The sequence below is a fragment of the Zosterops lateralis genome (assembly GCF_965231275.1).
Source record: "Zosterops lateralis genome assembly, chromosome: Z".
NCBI classification, from domain to species: domain Eukaryota; kingdom Metazoa; phylum Chordata; class Aves; order Passeriformes; family Zosteropidae; genus Zosterops; species Zosterops lateralis.
In genome coordinates, this window is record NC_139800.1 from 31,277,884 (window position 1) to 31,297,400 (window position 19,517).

General features: G+C 39.2%; 1 long non-coding RNA gene across 1 annotated transcript; it reads left to right on the forward strand.

The window, feature by feature from the left end:
• The first annotated feature begins 2,176 nt into the window (after positions 1-2,176).
• On the forward strand, positions 2,177-19,483 carry LOC310923071. Its single transcript, XR_014592544.1, has 3 exons — positions 2,177-2,242; positions 4,591-4,750; positions 18,603-19,483. It is a non-coding gene; the product is annotated as an uncharacterized lncRNA (long non-coding RNA).
• The last annotated feature ends 34 nt before the right edge of the window (positions 19,484-19,517 follow it).

Sequence of the window (19,517 nt, forward strand, 5' to 3'; positions counted from 1 at the left end):
TTGAAATTTGAAGAAAGGTGACAGGGAGCAAAACAGCACAGCAATATCTTCTCTCTTCCCCTAGATTCTAGTAAAAGAAATTTCTATTCTCACATCCAAACTTTTCCAGTAAGGAATGAAAGTATTGCAAACAAGCTTGGCAACAGCAAACCTAATGCCACCAAAGTGGTACTCAAGTGAAAAGAGCAAAGGCAGTTGGCCCTAAGATATAGCATTTTCCATTCAATGAATACACTGTATAACCTGGAAGTTTAAAAGATTCTGTGATCTGGCTGCCCACAACAAAGGCAGCATCTGGAGAAAATTTTTCCTTAAGCATTGGTATTTCTATGTGAAAGAAAAGATTTCCAAAGGCAGATTAAAGAATTTAGTGGAAGCTGCTAGGTGATTAGGCTGTCCAGTTAGCTTCCTCTTCATAGTGGGTAGTAAAATTACTACTTTTGTAAACATTTGCTTTGGGCACAAAGCTGAACTATTTTTGTAACTTAGAGAAACATTTCTAACTCCAGAAGTTTCACCTCATCTATGTGTGGGATGGTTAAGCAGCCTTATTAATAATAATTTTATTAACAAAGAATTAGAATTACTCCCAAAACAAGATTTATTGCCAAAGTGTATTCTGACTGACACCTTAATATTTTTAGTGTTCCAAACCTGCCTACCAGCTGAATATTTGACTATTAAAAGCATAAATTGCAAGGGAACCTGAGTAAAACTGAGATATTTATATTCAAAATGTTAATTTGAAACAAAATGTATGAATCTCCTCTACAGAAACTAAATTTTAACTCAATATCTCATTTAACCTCCATTTCAGAATGAAAGTGCTGGCTTTAGCAGATGCTTTGTCCAGGTAAAGTGAAAGGGAAATCATATTCATAACATTTGCTCCTTGATGCTCACTGAAGAGAATTAAATTAGCACTTTCAACAAAAATAAACCTTGGATTGATTTCTCTGTAGATTATTAAACATAAAGCATATTGTGCATTGTTTTGTGTCATCCTCCCACACCCACTCTTAAAATCCAGGTAGTAAGGTGTTTAGGTAAGGTGTTTCCAATTCCAATTATGTTCATGTCTGCTCTCTCTTCATCCCTCAACTGCTGGGGACAAAGGACAGGATCTAAACAGTAATTTTACACTATGTTAAGTTTTCATGCACATAGAAAATGATTTCAAGACTTTGGCAATCAGCCAAGAATGGATTCAGATTTTATAATTCATAACAGCTCTTTGAGGAATAAGACTGGTATGTTGCTAAGTCCATGCCCCTGTTAAGTACAAAAGAGACCCACAGTTCTTGCTTGAAGCTAAAAAATCTGCAAAGGAAGACAAAAGCGATGCTGTAGAATCTACCAACCTTAATTTGAGGCTGACCTGGGGATAGGATGACTGCCTAGGAGAATTTTTAAGTTGACCATTCAACCTTTCTGTTTACCACTGATGTTAAGTTTTATTTTGCTTCAGTTTGGAAAGTTTCAGAGAAAACTACTGATACAGATAAAAAGTCTTATGTTGAAGAGAATTTCTCCAAATAAAAAAAACCTTGAGGGAGAACAGAGAAGATTGATAAAATGTTTGTATAGAAACTTAAAATTGTGTTGTAGCTGAAATGGACCCAGGGTATGAACCGTGTAGTTTGCAGAAAGAACAATATTTCTCCCTAGAACAGATAATATACTATGAAAAAAACCCTAAAAACTCTAAACCAAAAAAAAACCTCCAAACAATAACATTGCATCCAAGGCCTCCAACTTTCAATGTTCTTGTAACACCTTATAGGAATCAATATATAGGAACAGTGCTCAGTATGAGCAGCATAGTTAAAGACAAAGAATGAAATAAAATTAAATAGCATTGACTGGTAGAACAATTATGTCTATAACCAAAGCAAAGATGGTAGTTTCAGCTGGACTTTGAATGACAGGGATCATCCACACTTTTTTTTTTTTAATTTAAATGGGGGAAAAACATCACCCTTGCTAACAGCTACTAAGAAATTGCATTTATTATGACACAAGCCATAAGTCTCGTTTAAAAGAAGGTGACTTTTACGCACAGCAGGGCTCCAAGCGCAGGCAGTGAAGCCCCAGCAGGCTGCTGCCGGCCCGCGGGGAGCGCAGGGCGCGCTCCGGGACACAAGGGGGCGCTCCGCCCAACAAGCCGGGCCGTCCTCGGGGGAGGACTCAAACACTGCCGAACTAAACAGGCACTTCTGGTTCTAAACTGTTTTCTGGAGAGGTAAGTTAATGCCCTTCATCTTCCTATTCCAAGAGAAGTCTGTCTTCTCTTTCATCGGGACATTATTTATATTGTTGCAGAGTCACTATTTTAGGAACAAAAGCTTAACAGAAAGAAGTCATGCCCAAATGTCTTATAGTTGTAACTGCATTACTGGTTCACAACACAAATGACATCACCAACCATACTGTTGTTGTTGTTATTATTGTTAATAATAATAAATTATTTTTGACAGGCACAGAGAAGTGATTGCCAGTGTGATTTTTTTATCCTTGCATCTCAAGTGATAAGAAAATGGTAGCCTACCAAAAACTGACACAATTTGATATTGGCAATTTAGTATCTGAATTTGTTATTTTAATACTTCTAAAGTGGTATTTTTTTCTGGCAGTCTTGGAAAACAAATCAGCAGCTGAAGCAGCAGGGCCTTTAGAGACAGCAAAACTTTTCAAGTGAATAATAAGTGCCCCATTTGAGTAACTTTTTCAGATGTTCTGTCAACAGTCTCCTTATTTAATTATTCTTAGTGACTCTTTAAAATGTCTTCTCTAATAGTGGAGATTTGGGGTCAGAGAAAAGAGCACTTCATACCTCACCTTCCCACACACAGAAAATGTGTATTCTGTTCAAAATTACCCGAAAACTATTTCTGACTCAGAGGAAAATAGTCATAAATGTTAATTATGGCTCTTATCCTTCAGGTGTTAGTGAAGTGACAGGAAAAATAAGTCTATTCTCTTGGCCACGGAAGATAATATAAGGCAAAATGACAGACAATGAAGGATAATGATGACATGGAAAGCAGAGTTCAAACATTGTTCTTGGTAATCAACCAATAGTAGATATCTGGAATGAATTCTGTGAATCTTAACATCTCAGGGTCATGTCCCGTATCATCCTCAGGGGTTGCATTTTCTATGATTCTATAATTTTACATCCCACAGAGAAGGAGCCTTAGCTTTGACATTTGCTTGAACCATGTAAGGCTAGAGGGGCTTCTTAGACCTGACTGGTTGGTGACCAGTGGGTCACTGCTTTTACTGTTTTGTTTTGGTTTTGGTTTTCGTTTTGGGGATTTTTTTTTAATGCTTTGCTGCTTTTACTGAAAAGATAGCTCTTGTTCTGCCTCATCTCTCAGTCTTTATTAAGGTGAAGCTCAGCAGCACTGAGGCTAATGGGTCAGACAACAGGAACAGTGAGGGTTTGCTTTTCAAACCTGTCTCCAGCCTGCATGTTGGAAATCTCTGCAAAAAGTTACTGGTCATGTCAGTAACAGAGATGGACAGGTGAGAACTCCATAAACAAGGGAGAGAGGAAAACAAAAAAATTTTCCAGGGGAAAATTTTCTTCAGGCAAAATTTATTTTGGTGCATGATGTCTGCTCACAGTCTGCATCCTCAAAGGACTTGGGATAACTGGCATCTAATCCTACTGAAAGCAGGCCCTCTGAATGTGGATGAACTTCACCTATTTTGTCTTCTGAAAAAAACATTTTCATCCAAAGTTTTGATTTGAAAATTTCCATCTGAAGTACAAAATAAAATGTTTTGCTGACCAATGAAAAAATATGGAAAAGAAAAAATGAAAGATGAAAAAAGGAAAAAGACAGAAAAATACTATTATGAAAGCTTTAGGGATTGGAAGCCAAAAAGAGAAATGAGAACTAAAACCTAAATCAGTTGGGGTTTTTTTTAATCGTATTTTTGGATTATGTTTAAAAAAGGATGAAGGAGTGGAAATACCTGTAATTTAAACAGCTGTAGGGTTTTTGTTTTTGTTTTTTTTTTTCCTTCCTGCATGGATCTTTCTGTGTAAGTAGCTCTTCCTATATCATTGCAGCACAGCCTTCTTTTCAGGATAGCAAATAATCCTGTTTAGTATTTCATATCCCTGTGTTTTATGCAAAAGATAATGTGCTTTGCCTTCCATTAAATTTCTCAAAAGACACAAATCCAAGCTGAAAAGCAGCCTCTTCTTATCACCCCCTTCTGCAGGCAGTAGCATCTCCTACAACCCCAAGAGAAGGCAGACAGGCAGCACAGCACTGGATGTTCAGGAGTTGGATGTAGCAGCCTGAGCAGCTATTTTGTCCAAGGCTGCTTTCAAGGACACAACCTGGGACTATCCAGGCCCTCTGAATCCTGTTGTACAGCCATTAGCAAGCAGACCAACTTCAGGCCCTGTGCTCAGGCACTTCTGGGCACAGTTTCTGGTATCTCAATCACCTTGTGTTGCTTCTCCAGACAAAGAGATAATGTTGATGTTCCTGGTATGCAGCGTCTGAAGAGAAGAGAGAAATCTTTACCCTCTACAACTAGGTGTTGATGACGTTGGAATTTCTCTTGTAGCCACCTGTAGGATGCACTGGTGGTAGTCCCTGAGAGATGAGCACATGATAGATGATGATATGTGCTGACATGGCTCTTCCAGCATCTGAGGGAAGAAGACCAAGATACTGGTGTGAGATCATGGCTGCAGCTTGGCTTCCTCCACAGGAACAAGGGTCTGGTAAGACACCTGTGACACCATAAAACTAGTCCATGAGGTATCACATTTTGTTCTGGATTTGCACTTAATTCCATCTGAGAAAGGTCTATAAATCAAAGACTGCTTTTTAAAAATAAAACAGAATTTCAGAGTAACACGCTGGGGCCTCAAAACCCAAGTGCTTTCTTGACTATTTGTTTGAGATCACCAAGTATTAAGTGAATAGATACTTCCTTAAAAATTTAGGTTTTTAAAATTGCTTTACCATTGTATAAGGAATATACTGATAGTCTCTAAGACAAAAGACTTTCCTTATGTCTAAACAGCACATAAAGCCAGCCTGTATAACCTTCACATTTCTCTGCCTCAGGCTATTTATTGGCATCAACTGTGTGCCCGGACCTCTTTTCAGGAAGTGCAGAGGGTAACTTCTGTACAAAGGAGAAAAACAATTTAAACTAACTAGAATTAGAATTAGGTTAGAATTTGGGCTGACACATTCTTCACCTATGGCTAAGCATGGTGTCCTTCCATCTAAAATTATTGCTCCCACCCACCACCTTCCTAGGTACAGCTTATCAGAGAAACAAATATAAAACTGAGAAGACCAGCTATAGGAAAGGTTGGTGTCAGTAGATCCTTCAATAATTGCATTTAGGGCTATCTCAAAGACAACAAAAGTAGGCTTGAAATATCTCGTTTTATTTAAGACCCTTAGCCACCTGGAAAAAATTGTATCTGTTGTGGTATCTGGCTGCAATTAACCTGAGTCTGAACTTGAACCTGATCTGAAGTCTTAGTCACCTTCTGAAGCTGCAATTTGCCTCTTCTCCTGAGGCAGGTAAAGTTTAGTTAGGATCAGGAGATACCAGGTTATGTGATTAGTTAAGGCAACAGTCTCTGCTGTCATCAGAGGCCGTTAATGTTTTTACTTGTTTAACTAAGGCAAGCTATGGATTAACCATTTCAATACAGTAGAAGGCTATCAACTGGACTTGGAAAGTTGGGCTTCGTAGGGGCTGCCCTGGAATTTAATGCTCACAGTACCTTCTGTTAATGACATGACTTTAGGTCTAGGCCATGTAAGCACCACCAGCTGAGGCAAAGCAGTGGGGATGATATCACAGTGCCACTGAGTGTAATTGCAGATTACTTCTGACAGTCTAAATCCAGCTGGATCCAAATCTAGCTATATCTGCTCAAAGGTGTGGGGCTGGACACTGGTAGGGGGCTCCAGGAATCAAGCATTACTGGCTTGAGCTGTACTAGAGACTTAATGCAGACTTCGGTAATTGTGCACAGTATTGTAACTAGTTTGGAAGTCTTCATCCATGCTTTACCTCATTTTAGAGAAAATCAAGGGGTTAAGGATAGCATTGGGATTAATACTTGTTCTGAGAGGGAAGACAGGAAGAATTACTTTTTTGAAGAGAAAAGTTTTCAAGACTACATGTTTGCTTTGTAGAGAGGTATGTGCTAGGGTATAGAATATGTGAGGAACTAATGTGCTAATATGGATTAAGGCTGACTGTCCAGAGAGAAAATATTACATCAAATCAATAGGAAAATAAATCAAATTATAAAAAACATAGTTTACAATGAGATTAGGTTACAAACCATCAAGGACTGATCTGTAGTTTTGGCAGTCAGAATCAGGTTTGCCAGCTGAAAACATCCCACATGCTAAATTTACATTTTATGCCTTTGGCTTCAGAGCAAATAACACTGCTAGACCCATATACTAAATGGCAGATAGAATGGCTAAAAATGGTTTAGGGCTGACCATTGAGACTAGGAATCAGTCAAGGACCAAGGTTCAGATGAACACGCAAAATTGGCTACTGGGGGTTACTGGAACAGATCTACAGACTATCCTGCTTGAACTTGCTGGTTGGATGGAGCAGAGCCACTAGGAGGCATGGAGCTTATGAGGTTGGAGGTATGCTGCATGATTACTTATATTTGGAAGAGGTCTCCACTTCGTGCAAAACCAAAGAGTATCACTGACAAAGAATGATATTTTTCTTGACCTCAATGGACACTGGTGATTGCCATTATTTTGTTTATACTTAATAACAAAAACCTGGAAGTATTCAGATGAAAATTGTTTGTAACCAAATTGGGAATAGGCTAGGGTTTTGGTGTGCTTTACCAATCTAGGCAGGAAAAAAATCAACCTAGAAATTTTAGAGTTTTTACCCCTTGCTCTCTACTCATAAGTGTTGGTGAAGTTATTCTTAAAGGCTCACAACAGAGACACTGTTGTTGTCACTGTGTTTATTCCATGTTAAATATTTTCCTGGCAGAACTGGGAGGGATGGAAAGCAATTCAAAACACCTAAAATAATGAGCTATTTCCTCTCCTTACAGCACTTGAAATAATTGTCTTGGGGTGGGTGAAGAGTTATTCCTGGCAATAATTTAATGTGTTCTCTTTGTCTTATTCCTATCAATTATATCAAGGTTGTCTGTAATAAACGACTCTTCTACAGCTGACAGCTTTGATAACACAGTTCACTTCCCATAGTAAATAAGATCAGCCTTCAGTGCCACTTTTATTGACATTTATCTTGTGACACTATAGGTTTTTTAATCAGTGCAAGGCCAAACACAGACCCTACTGTGTTTGTGAGAGGTCCTGAGCCTGACTGTATAGCTGCTCTTGTAGTGAATAAACATCTTCTCCCTTTACCTAATAAAGCAAAGATGAGCTGACATCAAGTGGTGTGCAAACGAAAAAAGAGGGGAGAGGTTGCATGAGCAATGTTTTTAAGATGTCAAAAGTGAATCTTTCAACAGCAAGATAAAAAGTAGGACAGCAATCATGACCTGCTTTGTATGCACTTCCTGACCTCCCATGCTTTTCCACTGTCTGCCTGGGGACAATGAGAAGCTCCATGCTTTGAATAATGAGTGTGGTATCTTTCTAGGAGAGCCTAGAAGATTCATGCCAGATCTGGGTTTGAGCTACTGTCATTTCCCTTGGAGACACTATTTTCAAAACTCAGGATTGGCTGAAGAGCTATTAATAAGCTACAAACAAAAGGACTGCTGTTCAGAACACAGAACTCTTCTGCTATTGTCTTGAAGAAATAAGGTTTATCTTAGCAGCAAGCCAATACATAGTTAATAGCTGTTAATACACAGTATGAAATCTGTAAATCCAACCAATTATTTTAGCTTACATACTGAAAGAAAACTACTTCAAGGCCAGATTGGATGGGGCTTTGAGCAACCTGTTATAGAGGAAAGCACCCCTGCTTGTGGTAGGGGGACTGGAACTAGAGATTCTTCCAGGTCACTTTCAATCCTAACCATTCTGGAGTCTATGAATTCAAGAAGTGAACTTATAAAAAACTAAAATGCAGAGGAATTAACAAATAAAAGAATACAATATATTGTCTCAAATATTAAACAGCTTCATTAACTTACAATTTTAACGTAAAAATTAAGATCCATTATACTTGAATTAAAAATAACTTTTGTTCAACAAAATTTTTTTGGGACTGGAAAGTAAGTACACCTTTAGAAACTGTGCAAATTGACTGATGGTGTCAAAAACCTTTTGACCCTTTTGAGCCTTCCTTCCACCACCTTCCTTCCTCAACCCTCCCACAGTGGATGGGCACAGGAACAGTTGTATTGGAAACTGTACCTGTAAATCTGTTTCTTGCTGATGTTCAAGAAAACAGGAATTCTTCCTAGTAAAGTTAAATATAGAACAGACTCTCAAAGTTTTCAGCTATTACCTGGGAGCCATGGCCTCACAAGAGCAATCAAATATTGTACGACAAGTCTGGAGATCTGTTGAGCTGCGCTGCACAGAGGCCCTCCTCCAGAGAAAGGATTAAGTGACAGAAGAAAGTAATGTAGCAAATGACCAGTGGCTTCCTAGGATAGTGGGGAGAACTGACAAGAAACAAGGAGACAATACCTAATTTTTGGAATGCACAAGTTTTTACATGGAACGTTGTGTGATGGGAAGCAACCCTGAAAGAATTTAAACAACTTAATGGGTGTCTGTGTCAAGCTGCACAGTGTCTTCACTGTGCTAGGAGTTTTACTGTGTGGGCCTAAATAGTTCATTATATACAAAGAACTGGAAAGCATCCTCTCTTGAGACTGAGTTAATGGATCCGGAGAATAATACACCTTAGCTCCTGTTGACACTGTGTTGAGTTCTGGTGACACAATTTTCCCCTTTATGATTGTGATTCTTTTTCTTTGAGTTATTTTTGCCTTGAATATGTGACCAGCTTCTACTGTTAGGAATATAGCTAACCTGATGGGTTTGTTTTTTTTTTTTTAATTGAAGTCTAGAAATGTGCAGAATGCTGATGATAAATATGTAATTAAGAGCAATCATATCCCCCAGTCCTTAACATGACAGATGCGTAGAATATCTTACATCTGTTCTGCTGGGACAACAAAAATAGGAATAAGCAATTTGTTCCCTGACATTCTCCTGCAAATGAAATAGGCACCTTCACATTACTCAGTTTCATAAGACAGAAAAACTTCAGGATCCTTAATGTCATCATGGCTCCAGATATTAGTCATGCACTACAACTGGTTTACAAAGCCAGAAAGTTTAAACTGGCCATCCAGGCTGAATAACAACAACAAAAAAAACCTGAATGGCTTTACAAGTCCTGTGTTCCTTATGAATCAATCTAATAAAGAGAAGGTTACACTATCTACCATTTGTTTATTGGTTAGATTGGCACAACTGTATGTGCTGTCGCGCTCCTTCACATTAATATCGCTTCTCCTTCACAGGCTTTCCCCTTTTAATTTCTACTTCATTTCAATATAATATGAAAAGATGTTTCCATTGTAAATGCTCAGGGGGAAAGTGGAGTGTGGTATCTATAGCTTACTGAATAAACTGGACCTAACTGCCCTGTGCTTGAACCCAATGTTATATAGATGTTTTGGCATTTCTCACACTTCTAGAATGGCTATGCTCCCAGGAACAGTTAGTGAGCATAAGGGTTCCTTTTAGCAATTCTCTGAGCCCTGAATAGAGTCACATTTTCTGCAGTCTATGGCAGCAGCACTGATAGCCCTTTTGTAAAATACAGCCTTCCTTTCACATCAGTCCATCTTGGACAAATAGCTGAAAATTAATATGCAAACTTACAAGGGTAAAAATGGCTAGTTACAAGGAAAAAAAGTTGTTTAAACTTCTAAGCAACCTACTATATCCCAGAGGTATGACTTCAGTCATTTAATCTTAGTTCTCTCCAGGGTTAAATCACAAATCCTTAAGCCACAAAATGGTTTTTATTTCTATAAAAATATTAAAAACTCCAAATTGTGAAACAATCAGAACACCAGATGCCTGTCCATTTCCATTAGCAAGACTGAAACCTGGAACAATATTGGCATCACTAATGGAGGAAGCTAGATACAATGGGTATCTGAGGTGGCACAGGGACATGAGTCATGGCACTGACATTTGGCCTATTGGGCATAGCTCCCTTGCAGCAACCTTGGGCAACTGTATGTAGTCTGACAAAATAGTAGCTTTTCATGGAAGCTGCTTCAATAAGGAAAGTTTCAAGGATCTGGGGTTTTTTCTCTCTTTTTTTAACAGAGAGGCAGAAGAGATGTGGAAACTCAGAGAAACACTTTTTTTATCATGGGTTGAAAGTGGAGGAGATACTAACAAAAAATACAACTAAAAAAACTACGAATCTTTTTTTTTTTTTTTTTTTTTTCTTTTTTTTGGGGGAGTATATACAATATTTTTTCTTATAAAATGTTGCTTCTCGCAACTCAAGTAAAATATGTGTAATACACCTAAAAAACTTATAGGTACTGTTGTTGAAAATATTACTGTACCTATGTGCAGCTGTCTTTCTCTGCCCTGAACCCCTGAGGCCTTTAATGACTTCTATACCCTCATGCAACATGCTCCTTCGATGATGAGAGGGTCTTTGCTATACCCCCTTGCAACCAAGTGCAATGAGAAGGTAGATGCACCCATTAATCCTGTCACTAACTACTAGGACAGACCCTAACGCTTGCTTTTGACAAGTCCAACTGTGTAATCAGATGCCAGAACTCAAAGTAGAAAACAATTCTTTTCTTCATTTTTACAGAGCACTCCAAGCACAACAAAACAACAACAGACAATAAGAGAGCACCCCTCCAATCATCCCTGCCTCCCTTCAAAAAACTCAAACCAAATAAAACACAAACCAAAACCCTAGAAGTCAGGTGTAGATTAAGGAGACTGGAAGAGACTGAGTGGATGGGAAACAGGCAGACAGAAGAGGAGTAAAAAAGGTGTTACGTGAGGAAAAGTGAAGTAGATTCTGAAGACTTCATAAGGTAGAAAGTGAACTAGAATGTATCTAGGTCCAACTAGAATGGTTCTAGGTGTTACATGATGGTTCTTAATGGCTTGGAGTTATAATGTGCAATTTAACAGCTGACTGTTCACTGTAAGTGAAAGAGAATAAATTAATTTTTAAATTGTTTTTGGCAACCTATTCATTGGAAGGTATACCTCCCCAAGATACGAGTGAACTAGGTCTTCTTTAAGGTCTTTTCCAAACCAAACACTTCTTTGAGTCTGACATCACTGGACTTCAACTGGCACTTCAGTAACAGAATAGAAATTAGACATCCATTTGTAAGCTCAAGACTAGCAGAGTAAAATACGTAAGATTAAAACAACAAAGCTTAAAAAAGGGGAGGAACTGAAAGACATGGCTGAGAGAAATTATGTTGAGACAGGAAGTAATTGAACGTGAGAAAGAAAGCAACTGAATGTGAAAAAGTAAGATGTGGTTGCAACTAAAGCCTGTGATCACATAATTAAATGTAATACCAAAAATACAGAGTAAGACAGTTTGAGCTGTGCTTCAAAGAGTTGAATTTCTTCTTGCGACACAGTCCAAACTTCTGAGTACTTAATTTCAGGGTCTACTATTGGAGTGGATACATACTTTTTGCAGAAAAAAGGTAATTTTCCTAACAAAGAAAGAGATTGCAGGCCTAAATCTTAACTGAATTCTCCTGCTGCCTTCTGTCTGCCCTTTAATTGCAGTCGTTATGGCAGAAAATACATATTTGTTTTGGATGCAGTTATTTTGGAGAAAAGCACATTTTCCCCAAAAACCTGAATCAAGGTTTAAAGCCACTGAGTTCCAGTATTACAAGCCACATGGTTAAGAATATTTTCATCATATACTACAAGGGTTTAATATTTTGTCATTGTGTTAGTCTTCAAAATGGTAAGAAAAATTTGCAGGTTCATTTGCAAAAATATGTTTACACCATTACTTACCTTCCCTTCTTTATACAAAGAAATACTTTTCATATAAGAAATGAAGTTGCACTAACAACAATTTAGATAACTAGTAATTTAAAAAGCAAAGTTCAATTAAAGGAACTGTTTTTCACAGTTAAACATTGTAGAATCATGGAATTCTCTAGGTTGTAAAAGACCTTCAGGATTGTCAAGTCCAACAACCCACAGCAGGTACAGAAAGATACTCAATGGTTGAGCCAGGTGCAAGGAATCTGTTATACAAAAATTATAAAATCATTGTAGAGTAGCTGCTTTCCCCCACCAGTGCTATCCATGTGGGGTGCACAGATGGTGGCAGAGACCCTACTGAAAAAGCAAGATAGGGCTGTACAATTTATTAGCATCCTCAGGATCTACCAGGTAAAGCTAAAATCCAACAGGCACCGATGGACTTGTACTTTGGCAAATGACCAGGCAGTTTAAAGCACATAACAGCACATAACAGAACACATGAAAAACACAGACTCTCTAGAAATCTTGGTCATGGGCCCCAACAAATCTTCATTACATTCCTGAGCCAGTAAGAATTGCTACAGCATTTTTCACGCAACCATGACCCAGTCACTCAACTGAGCCAGGACACAGCACAGGCCTGCTCATGGTCAAGCCTCAACTGAGTAAGGCTGAATTTGAATATGCAGCACTGGTTACACACTCTGAAAAGAAGGGGAATTGGAAAAAGACATATAAGGTGTAAATTTATCATGCTCCTATGTGCTCAGGACAAGTTCTCCAAAATAATTTCTGTTTTGTGAACAGAACAGTGTATGGTTTCTGAGACCACCCTCTTGTATTGCCAGCCAATTCACCTGTTCCTTTTCTTTACAAGTTGCTAAGGAAATTATAGAGAAACATGCTTATTTTACTATTTCAGTTTGTCTTGCTAGAAGGACTGAAAGTTGTACTGATAAAAACTAAATACAAACTGTTGCTGCATGGAAGAATATATTTGGTATTTGGGTGGCATACGTTTGATGCCATGAGCATTATGTGAAGAAAGACACTGATGTTTTGGGTCACAAAGGTGGTTGTGCTTTCAGTCACAAGCAAAATCCTTCCCTGTGTACAGAGGTAAACAGATTACATTTTGGAAGCAAAGTACCAGAAATTGAAGTAGTGATAAACTCTGATAATAACAAAATACTTCATAATTCTACATCCAGATAAGCAAAAGTAAGGTTTGAAACTTTCTAACTGAGAGACTAAGTTAAATTCACTCTACAGATAGGAATATGATCCATAAAGGCCTGAAGCGATTTTTCTGAGAGCCTCAGAATACCTGGAAAGAGAACTACACTCTTCTGAACACTAATTCAGTATTGACTTTTTTATGTTGATGCATCCTGCTTTTTCCCCAGAGGTTTCTTCCCCTCTTCAGGACAAGAAATTATCCTTACATAAAATTTCTACATCAATATGTAACAGATTAAAATAGCTCAATGAAACAGTTTTTCAATCGGTGGCTTGAAATCTTTGGGAGATCTGTGGCCTGTTTCTTAGGCTTCCTTTACCAACTGGTCTATATATTTTATGTATATACCTACTGCCAGTAGGTTTCAAAATATTTTGCAGTGATGGATCTTTCTGCAGGAAAATATTGTGAAGTTCACAACTGGGAAAAAAGATTAAACCACCAAACTTGGAAGTTGTTGAAGTGGCTGCATGCTACTGGGTGTTGAACAGAATTCTACACACAGCCTCCAGTGCTGGTTACAGCCTCATAAAAATCAATACTACTGTAACTCTGAGGTGAATGTGTACCACAGCCTTTAAGGCCCTTACACTAAACTTGACCCATAGGTGCAGTATTTAAAAATACACATTCCATGTATTTTTAAAGTAAAGTCCAGATTGTACAAATGGTATTTACAGTCTCTTCCCAGGGGCAGTAATGGTTAAGGAAATCATATATGTACATAGGTAAAGCAACAGAGAAAAAATCATAATGCTTTAGATATACTTACATGTTCCCTGTGTGCAATGATTAATGCCTCTGGAGTCTGTGCATAAGCAGTTGCTCTGAACACATTGAAAAACTGAACATGTCTTCAGGTCTGATTCATCTGGGTTCTTGTACAAGCCTGTGAAACAGCAAATGCAGCAGTCTCATCTCCTCCCTTTAAACAAAGCCAAGAAAATAATAAACAGTGGTTTTGAATGTTTTTTCTGCATTCCTTTTTCTGCTATCTTCTCCCACATCATGGCAAGGAGTTCCAGAATGGCATTAATAGCTTTCAGCTGTCACTGAGACAGTGTGTCAAAACTGACGGAAGTAAAATGCCCTGCCACTTTCTCACCACCATTGTTCATGTTCCACTGTTCATCAGATTTTGGACGCGGGACAATGCATAGCAGTGTTATTCCTCCTGAGGCTGCTGGGGTGGTAACAGTTCATCAGTGTAAGGTACCTTTGACAGCTATTTCAGACTTTCACAGTTCTTTTTCTTACAGCTGCATACAGTCTTAAATTTGGGGGAAGCTTGCTTTGGGATGAGTTCCCTACACAATGCCCCAGATGAAAGTTCTTACTTTGGTTGTTATGACCCAAACTTCTCCAATTCTACAAACATGCACCATTCATTTTGTTAGTGGATTTAAGGAATATTCACCTTGAGGATAATTATTAATTCTTCCTGTTAGTCTACCTGACCATACTCACTTGCTTAATTCTAGAGTAGGAAACTATTTAGGAAGCTCAGCTTTACTCTCCCTAGGTAGGAGTCACACAATGTGACACTGAAGCATGACCAATGAACATCCTTCTCAAAACACCTCACCCTTCTCTGGGTGTTGGTTTGAATAAACTAATAAAGATTGCTTCCTAGAAGCGTCTGACAAAGAATATTGGCACTGCGAGGTAACTGGATGAAAGCAGGAAAGGCAGGACTCCTGTCTACCACACCCTATGTTGTCATGTACTTGGAACTCTCTTAACGCCCCTGCAGCCTTTGAAGAAAAGTCAGAGGTCCCATTTCTGTAGCCCAAACTCCACATGTAGGTTATTATGAGAAGTACATTACCACAATACGAGAAATAACTCCCACAAAACTGGCTGTCCTCAAGGAAATTATTTTCTTTTAAAATCCTTAAATATTCACAGTGTGATATGACATAACTCCAGGTTAAATAACAACCACACTTTTGTGGTACTATTGGAATCTTTCTGACAGATTATGGAAATAAAAAACTTCTATAGACCTAAGGCACCTGCTGTCTGCCTTTCAACATATTCTTCCACATTATTTTTATAAAGGGGAGGCAGAAATGACTGCATCTGAGCATTCAGTTCAGTATGGTGGAGCATTTTATTTTGGCCAAAAGTTGAGGTCTGTCTGATTATCCAATCAGTCAATTGAAAACTCTGAATAGTCTCTGGACTGGGCTAGTATTTCCACATCACTGAGTCAAATTCATCTTGGATGAATTCTAGATGAGAGAGGGCCTGACTATAAGTGCCTAGCTTTGGGAAGATTCCAAAATTTCAGAATCCTATTACAACATTTTTGGTTCTCTAAGACATCTAAGGACTGTATTCAATATAAATGGAAAAGAAATATATTATGAAGAGATACATTATTATTAAAATAAATTATGTAAATAATTTGAGGTGCTCTGCCTGATCCCTTAAATATAACATCACTGTAAATAAATTTGCATTTATGACAAAGTCACCCATCTAGTTGTCCAAGGAAAGGCATGTGGGTTCATCAGTTTTAACAAATCTATTGATACTGTCCCTCATAGCATCCTTCTGGATGAAATGTCCAGCACACAGCTACTTAAGTTCATTATACATTGGGTGAGCAATTTGCTGACTCAAAGAATTATAGTAAATGTGGTCAATATGAAGCTGGCAGCCAATCACCAGTGGGGTTCACCAGGGCTCAATTTTAGGCCAGTGCTCTTTGGTATTTTTATAAATTATCTGAATGTGGGTATTAAATGTATATTAAGGAAGTTTGCCAGTTATACTAAAATAGGAAGAACTGTTAACTCCGTCAAGGGTTGAGAGAATTTACAGAAACGTGGATAAACTAAAGAGATGGAAATCACCAACTGCGTGAAATTTAACAAGGGCAAGTGCTAGATTCTCAACCTGGGACAAAGTAATCCTGGTTATATGTAATTGATGGATGAGAAACTGAAGAGAAGTGCCAAAGAAAAACATCTGATGGTTTAGGTAGATGGTGAGTGATGGATATGCATCAACAATGTGCCCTGGCAGTCAAAAGAGACAGATGGGTCCTGGGGTGACAGATTACCAACTGGTCAAGGAAGGCGACTGTTCTGCACTACAGTGCACTGGTGTAGCCCACCTCAAGATCTGTGTACAGCTGTGGGTGCCTAGGTACAAGGCTATCAAACTATTAGAGCGTGTCCAGAGGAGGGTGACCAGGGTGGTGAAAGACTTTGAGGACGAGGCATTCAAGAGCAGCTTGAGATCACTTAGTTCACCACGGAAAAGGGAAGGTTGAGGGTTGTCCGTATCAGAGACTACAGCTTCCTCACAGCTGGCAGTGGAGGAGGTTATTCTGTTACTCCAGTGACCAGTAACAGAACATGAGCAAATGGAATGAAGATTCATCAGGCAAAATTCATACTGACATTAGGAAAGTGTTCTTTATCAAGAGAGTGGACGGTCACTGGAACAGGTTTCCCAGGGAAATGGTCACAGCCTTGGCAGAGTCCACGATTATCTGGATGATGCTCCTGATCATATGGTTTATGCTTAGTTAGTCCTGCTTCCTGCTCCCTGCAAGGAGCAAGGCATTGGATTACATTATCCTTATGGACTCCTTACAAGTTAGGACACTAGGATTCTAAAATGAAGACAGAGGATCTGTCCCACAAGATGAAAATGGAATTTACATACTGTTTACTGGTTTTGTTTACCTAAAGAGAAACCTGTTTCATGGAAACACTTATTAGTTTAGCAAATCTGGTAACCTTGAAGATTTAACAAGGTGACTGCAACATAGGCATATCTTTTAATCTTTGTAATTCAAAAGTATACCCATTGACATGTTAGCTGCTGTACTAATGCAAGGCCAGTGGGACACAAAAATCAGGCCATCAGATGGTAAAGCATAAATTCATGAGTGCACAGGGCACATTATGTAATTTACATTCTGAATGTTCTTTATCCAGAATAACAGGAAATAGTTATTTTCATTATTTTTAGATTTATTTAGAGCAGGATTTGGTGAATTTTTTTATCATTGAAAATCTTTTTTCAAAGTAGCATAGATTCTTTATATTATTTTGTTGGGATTCAAGAAATCTCTGAATTAAGGCCTTAGGAAAAATCTCCCTAGTTAAGGTGAGAAAAATTTCACCCTTAAAGCTTCATGGGAGCTCTAAATAGGACTAGAAAGTTCTCTGTTCTACAAGTGGTTGATTTTTGCTGCAGGAACATACACATTCATTACAGTGGTACTCTGTTGGACCCTATCCCTCAGACTACGCCCAGACCCTACCTTTTATAAACTGTTGTAATCCATGGCCTTTGCCCCTTTTGGTGGGCCCACGCGTGGTGTTCGGATTGCTGTTTGTTGTTTTGCTTATTAAAACAGTGTTTCTGTTTCAGGTTATATCGACATATGCCCATCCTTCTTTATAATTAGCCACTGTGAGTCTAGAGATCGCAGACACTGCCAAGCTCTGTGATATTATTTCTCTTCCATTTTCATTTTTAAAAGCTTGATCATTCAGGTCATCTGAAATATTTAAAGAAAAAGATAATACTTCAGAATTTTTCTTAAGTTTCTTCAAACAGAAAGTCTGAATACAGCTGAACCATGACCTTTTTTATAGGATGCTGCCTGTAGTACAAGAGTTCTACAGTTCAAAGCTATAACAACAGTCATGTAAACTTAAACTTTTACTTAACAAGATGTTCATAGCTCACAGAGGAACAATTTCAGTGTGATCTCTACTAATTTACAGAATGGCATAAGTCAATATTAACATGAGATTATATAGAAGCTAGTCTGTAAATATCAATATGTTAAAATAAAACTTCAGGAAATATTTGGGGATGGTGGCAATAAGAAGGAGGATTCTCATGTGCTGTGAGGAGTTGGTTATGGCTTTCTTTTCTGAGAAGAACATTAATGGAGTTTTTGTCATATGAATTAAATATTTATGACAAATATGAGAGAAATAAATGTCTTTTCATATGTCTCTCACACAGGATTTCCAGATGGTTATAGTGATAAAATAAGGGTCCTGGTCTAAAATGAATGCACCTTTAAGATACCAGATACATCTGCAGATTTTTCACTTGACTGTATTAAACCCTTGCAAAGTTCCTGATAATAAATCTTAGATTTTAAAGTACTGATGAAATTATTTCACCAGAAGCATCCAGTTAGCTGTAAAACTGCTTTGTTTTCCCAAGATAACCAGACCACACTTTGTGATTCTAGTTGTTATAGAGGACCTGATACCTAGAGTGGCTGGCCTCATTTTCTCAGCCCCCGTGATATGTGTCAGCAGTAGCCTCACGGTTGCAGCTATTCATACTTTAGTGCCTAAAATGTTTTTCAGTGTCATGGGACAAGGAGCATCGTGGGACAAGAAGGAACAGAGCACATCCAGCACTGCTATCTGCACAGCCAACATCAGCACCTTGCTATCAGCTGGGGCGTCTGGCTCAGCTTGCAAGTTTTGTTTCTTAAAGAGGAGGGCGACAAAAAATAATAAATATAATAAGGGGGGATAGGAGGAATGCACTTGCCTGGAATAAAATCTGTTTGACGTAGGGATACCGTTCACACATTCCCCTTCGAAGGGGCGACTCTTTTTCTCTTCTTTTTTTTTTTTTTTTCCCACTTTCTTTTTTTCTTTTCCTATTTCCTTCCTTCCTTCCTTCCTTCCTTCCTTCCTTCCTTCCTTCCTTCCTTCCTTCCTTCCTTCCTTCCTTCCTTCCTTCCTTCCTTCCTTCCTTCCTTCCTTCCTATTTCATTACATTCTTATTATTTTTTTTTCTAGTTTTCTTCTCTTTTTTATTTTTCCCTTTTCCCTTTCTCTTCGGCTCTGCTGTGCGTGTCCCCGGGGGCGGCGGCGCTCCGGGTGGGGTGCGGCAGTCCCGGCCGTGGGGGGGCGCCCCGGGGCCCGGCAGCGGTGTGTGTGTGGAGGGAGGGGGAGAGGGCCGCGCCTCTGCCACCTGCCCGCGGCTTTAAAGTTGCGGCCGGGCGGGACTCCGGCGCGATGAGTCGGGTCGCGCTGTGCCGGCCGCAGCTGACGGGGCGCGCCGCGCTCTCGTACACGAAGCGAGGCCGTTTTTCTCCATCGCTCTCGCCCGGCCGCTGTTGCCTTTCTCGGGCGGCCGGGGAGGGGCCGGGAGGGGCCGGTGCGCAGTGAGATGCCCGTGCCCGCGGGTCTCCGCGTCTCCGCGCCCCGGCGGCGGCCGGGCGGGCGGGGGTAGCGCTGCCGCTGCCGCCCCGGGCCCCCGCGGGCCAG